Source organism: Onychomys torridus, chromosome X (genome assembly GCF_903995425.1).
Source record: "Onychomys torridus chromosome X, mOncTor1.1, whole genome shotgun sequence".
Lineage (NCBI taxonomy): Eukaryota > Metazoa > Chordata > Mammalia > Rodentia > Cricetidae > Onychomys > Onychomys torridus.
Window position 1 is genome coordinate 124,178,278 of NC_050466.1, and position 6,847 is coordinate 124,185,124.

At 37.1% G+C, this 6,847-nt stretch overlaps 1 non-coding gene across 1 annotated transcript; it reads left to right on the forward strand.

The window, feature by feature from the left end:
- Window positions 1-5,011: 5,011 nt before the first annotated feature.
- LOC118574879 lies at window positions 5,012-5,119 on the forward strand. Its single transcript, XR_004943765.1, has one exon. It is a non-coding gene; the product is annotated as a U6 spliceosomal RNA (small nuclear RNA).
- The last annotated feature ends 1,728 nt before the right edge of the window (window positions 5,120-6,847 follow it).

The window sequence follows — 6,847 nt, forward strand, 5'->3', positions numbered from 1 at the left end:
GTGCCGTGCCTTTACTTTTGAAAACTGAGGCCCAAAGAGATGAATTCTCCAGGTTTTCAATGTTGACTTGTGGCAGATCTTTGCCAAAGGCTCAGGATTAATATAGTCATGTAATGTATAAGCCAAGTGTTTTGTTAGAGTTATCATTTATAAATATTTCAGTAGAGACGGCAGGTCATGTCCCTATGATATTGTGGAATAGCCCTGATAACCCAGATCATGGTCCTAGCTATCTCATTGCAGTCCAAGATCTACAACGCCTCCTCCAGGTCATCAAAGTATTTACATATTTAATTCACTTACAGCCTAAATATCTTGACTTGAATAGTTATGAATAGAAAATGCTTGATACAAGAACATCTATGATCTAGATGCAAACTATGATTAGATTTAGATACAATTCTATCATGTGTAGGGAGAAAAATCATGGCTGGTGGCTTCACTGTATTTATAACCAACAGGCGTGTACCTCCTGGTGGTACTTTCCTTATTGTCAGAAAAAAACCCACTGGCTTGAAATGACATGAGTATTTGGAATAAAGTTTATCTCTGAATTTCAAAAAAAAAAAAAAAAATTGAGCTGAGGATTGAACCTAGGGCCTTGTGCTTGCTAGGCAAGCGCTCTACCACTGAGCTAAATCCCCAACCCAAATTTCAAAATTTTATGACTGGCAACTTCCTCTTTGCTCTTTAAGCATGTTCCAGGTGTCTTGCAATGTAATTACCTCAATGCAACAAATATTCCTGCACAACCATATCTGCAAAAAAGTTCTTCCCGTGATATTTAGACTCATTCCAACTAGCTTGACTCACCATTTCTTTCAACAAACCCAATATGATTTCCCCCCACACACATCAATTGGCTGACCACTGCTATTTTTGGTCTTCATTGAATCTTGAAGATATTCTTGATTCAACATCACAGGGTCCCCTTATTATAGACATCACTTTGCAAATGTATGGCTATCACTGCCAGCTTACAAATGAAATCAAAGGCAATGAAAGGTGAAGGCAGTTGCAGAGCCCAGGCTGAGCCCAACACCTTTAAAGAATTTCAACTTGTAGGCAGGCCTCTTGCTTAGGCCACATGAATTATCTCATAGATTTGGCTATCCAGGCTCTGACTTTCCAACATAAATGCCATTTTCCTTGGCAAAGAGAAACTTATGATTACTTACAATACAAAGTGGGTTGTCAGGGCTAGTGACAACTGCAGATAGTACCCATAGCAAGAGGAGGAAAGTGTATACTATTTTATCTGTTTATCTTTGCCAAGAGGGCCAAATCTCAGCATTTATTCTTCATTCATCCTGTAATTAATGAGCACTAGAACCCAGTTGCAGGACTTAAACTGAGATACAACCACTTAGTGATTATATGACAATGGACACATGAACTAACCTTTGTATTGTTCAATGTCCTGATCTATGAAATATAATTGGATTTTTTTTAGATCAGGTAAGCACATTAAAACTGGTGTAATATAAACCTCCAATAAATATTTATATAAAATCATTACTATAAGCCAAAGTGAATTATTCCCAAACCTTGCCCTATTAGAATAGCTGTAAGGAATGAAGTAATTTAGCTTGTTAGAATATTATTCTAAATATGTGAATAGAAATGGAATCCAAGTATAGTGGTATCCAGATGAAGAAAGAATATGCCTTTTTATTCAGTTTATTTAGAGAATGTGTGCCAATTAGAAGCAGATAGTACTACTGCTATTTCATAAACAACTGCTTACCTTAACAATTTCAACTATGTGAAGAATTTCCTTAAAACAACAGTTTGGCTGACCACTGCCCTCTATAGACCTCAGTGTCTCCATCTGTGGAATGAAAGTCTTGAATTGAATTGACTACTAAAGGCCCTTCAGGTTCTGACACTGAATATTTCTTCTATTCTCAGTTCTCAAGTGCTTTTTTTAGAGATGTAAATTGAACTTTTTCAATTTCAAAGTAGATGGACCTTTTTGTTGGGATTGACAGCTCCCCAGTATTGACACAGAGACTTTTTATTCATTTTAAAAGCTCGGCCATAGCTTAGGCTTGCTACTATCTAGCTCTTACAAGTTAAATTAATCCATTTCTGTTAATCTACATAATGCCACGTGGCTTGTGGTTTTACCTGTCCTCAGTATGTCTTGTTCCCTCTGTATCTCCTAGTAACCCCACCTTTCTTCTTCCCAGCGTCCTCTGTGTCTGGCTTTCCCACCTATACCTGCTTCCCAGCTAATGGCTGTTTAGCTTTTTATTAAACCAATAAGAAGACACCTTGGCAAAGACACATCTTCATAGTATACAAAAAGATTATTCTACAACAGAACAAACCTTGGAAAGTTTTTAGTTGGAGTTAGGAAATAAAATGTTGTAGTGGCTATTAGTATATATATGATAATTTTAATTATTTCCTAGGGTAGCATAAAGCAATATAAAATTCCAACAAGATATTAAATTGGGTCATCTAGTTCAGTATCTCTCAACTGCCAGCATTGACATATTGGGCCAAATTTCCCCTTGTTTTAGGGAAATAAGAGCTCTCTCTCGCACGCTCTCTCACTCTCGCTCCCGCTCTCTCACTCTCTCGCTGTCTTGCTGTCTCGCTCTCTTTCTCTTTTTTTGCATTGTAGGATGTTTAGCGGTATGCTTTGCCTTAGCACACTAGATACCAGTAGCACCTCTCCTACTTGTAACAACCCAAAGTATTACCAGAGACTGTTAAATGTCTGTTGGGGATGATATTGCCATGCATCTTAACTTTCAAACTTACAGAACCACTAATCTCATAAAGGCCCTTTTTCTCTCAAAGTTCAGAATAGGAATTATCTTGGAACCCACTGGATAAACAGGATCTCAGTCCCCAAACTAGATTTACTGAATCAGAAAAAAAATCAAACATTTAAACAATATTCCCAGGTGACTTTTAGCCACACTGAAAGCTGAGAAGACCTCATTTAGTCTTAACCTTGTTAATGACTTTTTATATACTCACCATGACTCCACAGGTCTGTGGTAAGGATTTAGAAGTAGTTATATCATTTTAGAATCAGCTTTTTTGTTTGGTTGTTTGGTTGTTTGGTTGGTTGGTTTTTTGAAACAGTTTTTCTCTGTAGCTTTGGAGCCTGTCCTGGAACTCCCTCTGTAGACAAGGCAGGTCTTGAACTCACAGAGATCCACCTGCATCTGCCTCCTCATTGTTACCTTTGCCAAGTGATTCTGAGGTGAAATAAGGCTTACAAACACTGATAAAGTCCACAGTTTCTTCATAAACAAAACTGAGATCCTTTTCCCACAAATGAGGCAAATGACCTGTTCTAGTCACAAAGTCTCAATTAGAATGAAGCCTAACAGTTAAACCTCAGAAGAAGACCCCACTCCTGTAGGCTTACCCAATATTGTTTACTTTCCACTACTTCTGCTGTTGTCATTAAAGCTGTCTGCCAAAAGTTTCTCCCTCCTGAGACAGCAAAGAGAGCAGAGGTGTTGCAAAATCAAAGCGACTCAAAAAATATTACAAGTCACTGACATTGAAGATGAAAAGCAGCCTGAGAAGAATGCTGATTCTGTTCCCTATCATCCATTATAAGGAATGTTGCGATTAAAGACAGGCTGACCTAAGGGAAATCTGTATCTCAGATCAACTCAGCAGGGAATATTGTAGGCAAAGGATCAAGAAACTAATTAATTCTATAGCAATTTGTAAGAAAATGAAGAGTAAGGTAGAGACCATTCTAATCAATAAGGCAATGGAACCTGTTTCTACCTTGGGTCAGTTGCAGTACTGAATAACCATGTGGCTAGGGACCTGCTTCTCCTCATGAACCCTGGGCTCTCCAGACTACTCTTCCACCTGCTTCCTTCTACCAGCATGAGTCCCTTCTCCAAGTTTGCCTCCATCACCGTGGGATTCAGCCTTTTGACATGGACCCAGGGTCCCCAAAGTTCTTCCCTACCAACCCTTTTCTTATAGCCAATTTCTGTCCCTTTGTGACTTCTAGCATCACAGAATAGCACTCTGCCAGGGATCCACAGCTGACACACTTGGCTAGGACCCTGATTGAAGCAACAGGAACCAAATAATAGAACATGCATCTATTAATGGTGAGGCCACTAGATAACTATACCCAAAACACCACAAAAATCATAACTCCAGATGCCCAGATACCCTTACAAAAAAATCACAACAACCAAAACATGAACAACCAAGACAATATGCATCTCCAGAAGCCAGCAACTCTGTTGTAATAAGCCCTGAGAAAGAATTTAACCTGCAGCACAAAACAATGACTTCAAAATAGCAATTACATACATGTTCAAGGATCTTTAAGAGATATCAATGAACAACTTAAGGAAGACAATAAAAACACAAATAGTTAAATGAAATAATGAAAGTTATTCAAGACAGAAAAGTAGAATGTAACAAAAAATAGAACTGCCAAAGAAAAGCAATAGAAGGAAATTTTGAAAGGGAAAACTCAGAAAGTCAAACCAAAAGTTAAGAGGTATGACTCACAGATTAAAAGACATGGAAGAGAGAATTTCAGCTCTTGAAAAGAAAGTAGAAGTGGATAGCTCAGTTAAAGAAAATGTTAAATCTAAAAAAGTTAAGGCATGAATCACCCAGGAAGTCTGGGAAACTATGAAAAGACCAAAGCTATGAATAATAGATCAAAGACACAGAAAAATTTTTTTTTCATTTTTTATTATTGTATTTGTGTTTTAATTTTACACATCAGCCATGGGTTCCCCTGTCCTCCCCCCTTCCGCTCCCACCCCTACCTTCCCCCCATTCCCATCTCCTCCAGGGCCAAGACTCCCCTGGGGATTCATTTAACGCTGGTGGATTGAGTACAGGCAGGTCCTGTCAACTCCTTCCAGGCTGAGCAAAGTGTCCCTGTGTCAGCCCAAGGTTCCAAACAGCCAGCTCATGCACTAAGGACAGGTCCTGGTCCCACAGCCTGGGTGCCTCCCAAACAGTTCAAGCTATTCAATTGTCTCACTTATCCAGAGGGCCTGATCCAGGCGGCACGTATACTAAGATTGGAACGATACTGAGAAGATTAGCATGGCCCCTGTGCACAGAAAATCTTTTAACAATATAAAAATAAAAACTCCCAGGCCAAATGAAAGAGATATGTCTATCAGGGTACAAGAGGTATGCATAACACCAAATAGACAGGACCAGGAAAGAATGTCTCCAGGAGACATAATAATCAAAACACTAAATGTACAGAGAAAAAGAAGGATATTAAAAGCTGCAAGGGGAAAAGACCAAGGCACATATAAAGGCAGCCTACTAGAGCTATGCCTGACTTGTCAGTGGAGACTCTAAAAGCCCTAAGAGCCTAAATGGATGTGGTAAAAGCCTCAAAACCACAGATGCCAGTCTAGACTATCATACCCAGAAAAATTATCAATCATAAGGAGAATGAAAAACATTTCAGGATAAAAAAACAAATTAAGCAATTTCTGTCCACCAGTAAAGTTCTACAGAAGGTAGGAGAATGAAAAACATTTCAGGATAAAAAAAAATTAAGCAATTTCTGTCCACCAGTAAAGTTCTACAGAAGGTACAAGAAAGAAAACATCAGTCTGAAGAGATGGTTAACAACATTCAAGAGGACACAAGGAATAACAACCCTAACAATTCATCAGAAGAAGGGAAATACCCACAACAAAATAACAGAAATTAATAAATACTGCTCATTAATATCTCAATATTAACAGTCACAATTCCCCCCAATAAAAAGACATATGCTAACAGATTGGATTAGAAAACAGGTCTCATCTTTTTGCTATATCCAAGAAACTCACCTTATCATCAAGGACAGATAGCACCATAGATAAAAGGATATTTAGAAAGTTAAAAAGGTATTCCAAGCAAATGGACCCATGAAGCAAGTAAGCTTTTTTAATATCTGATAAAATAGATGAAAACTGAAACTAATCAAAAGACATAGGGAAAGACACTATATTCCCATTAAAAGAAAAATTCATCGTGAGACTATTACAATTCTAAACATTTATGCACCAAACACATGTGTACCCACTTTCATAAAAGGAACACTACTACAACTAAAATTACATGTTGACCCTCACACAATGATACTGGGTAACTTCAGTATCTAATTTGCAACAATCAATAGGTCATGCAAACCAAACTAAACAGAGAACACTGGCATAAAGTAACATCACACATCAAATGGACCTAATAGACATCTACAGAGCATTCCACCCAAATATTAAAGAATACACTTACTTCTCAGCAGCTCATGGAAATTTCTCCAAAATTGACCACATATTAGAACACAAAGCAAGTTTCAATGGATATAGGAAATTAAGAACTTTTTAGAATTCGATGAAAATGAAAACATAATATACCAAAACCCATGAGACACAATGAAGGCAGTTCTGAAAGGAAGTTCATACATAAAAAAAAAACTGGAGTGATTTCATATTAATAACTTAATGAACACTTGAATGTTTTTAAAGAAAGAAGAAATAATATCCAAAATGAGTAGATGGGAAGAAATAATCAAATTCAGCTGAAATCAATGAAATAGAAACAAACAAATAATACAAAGAATCAATAAAACAAAATTTTGAATCTTTAAGAAAAATTAACAAATTGATAATCTTTTAGAAGAATAAAGCAAAATAAAGAGAGAACCCAAATCAATAAAATTAGAAATGATATGAAAAGGGAGAGATTACACAGACACAGAAGAAATTCAGAGAAGCATAAGGACACACTTTAAAAATCTATACTCCATCCAACTGGAAATTCTAAATGAAATGGATTAATTTCTTGATATATATGACCTACCAAAGTCAACTCAAAAAGA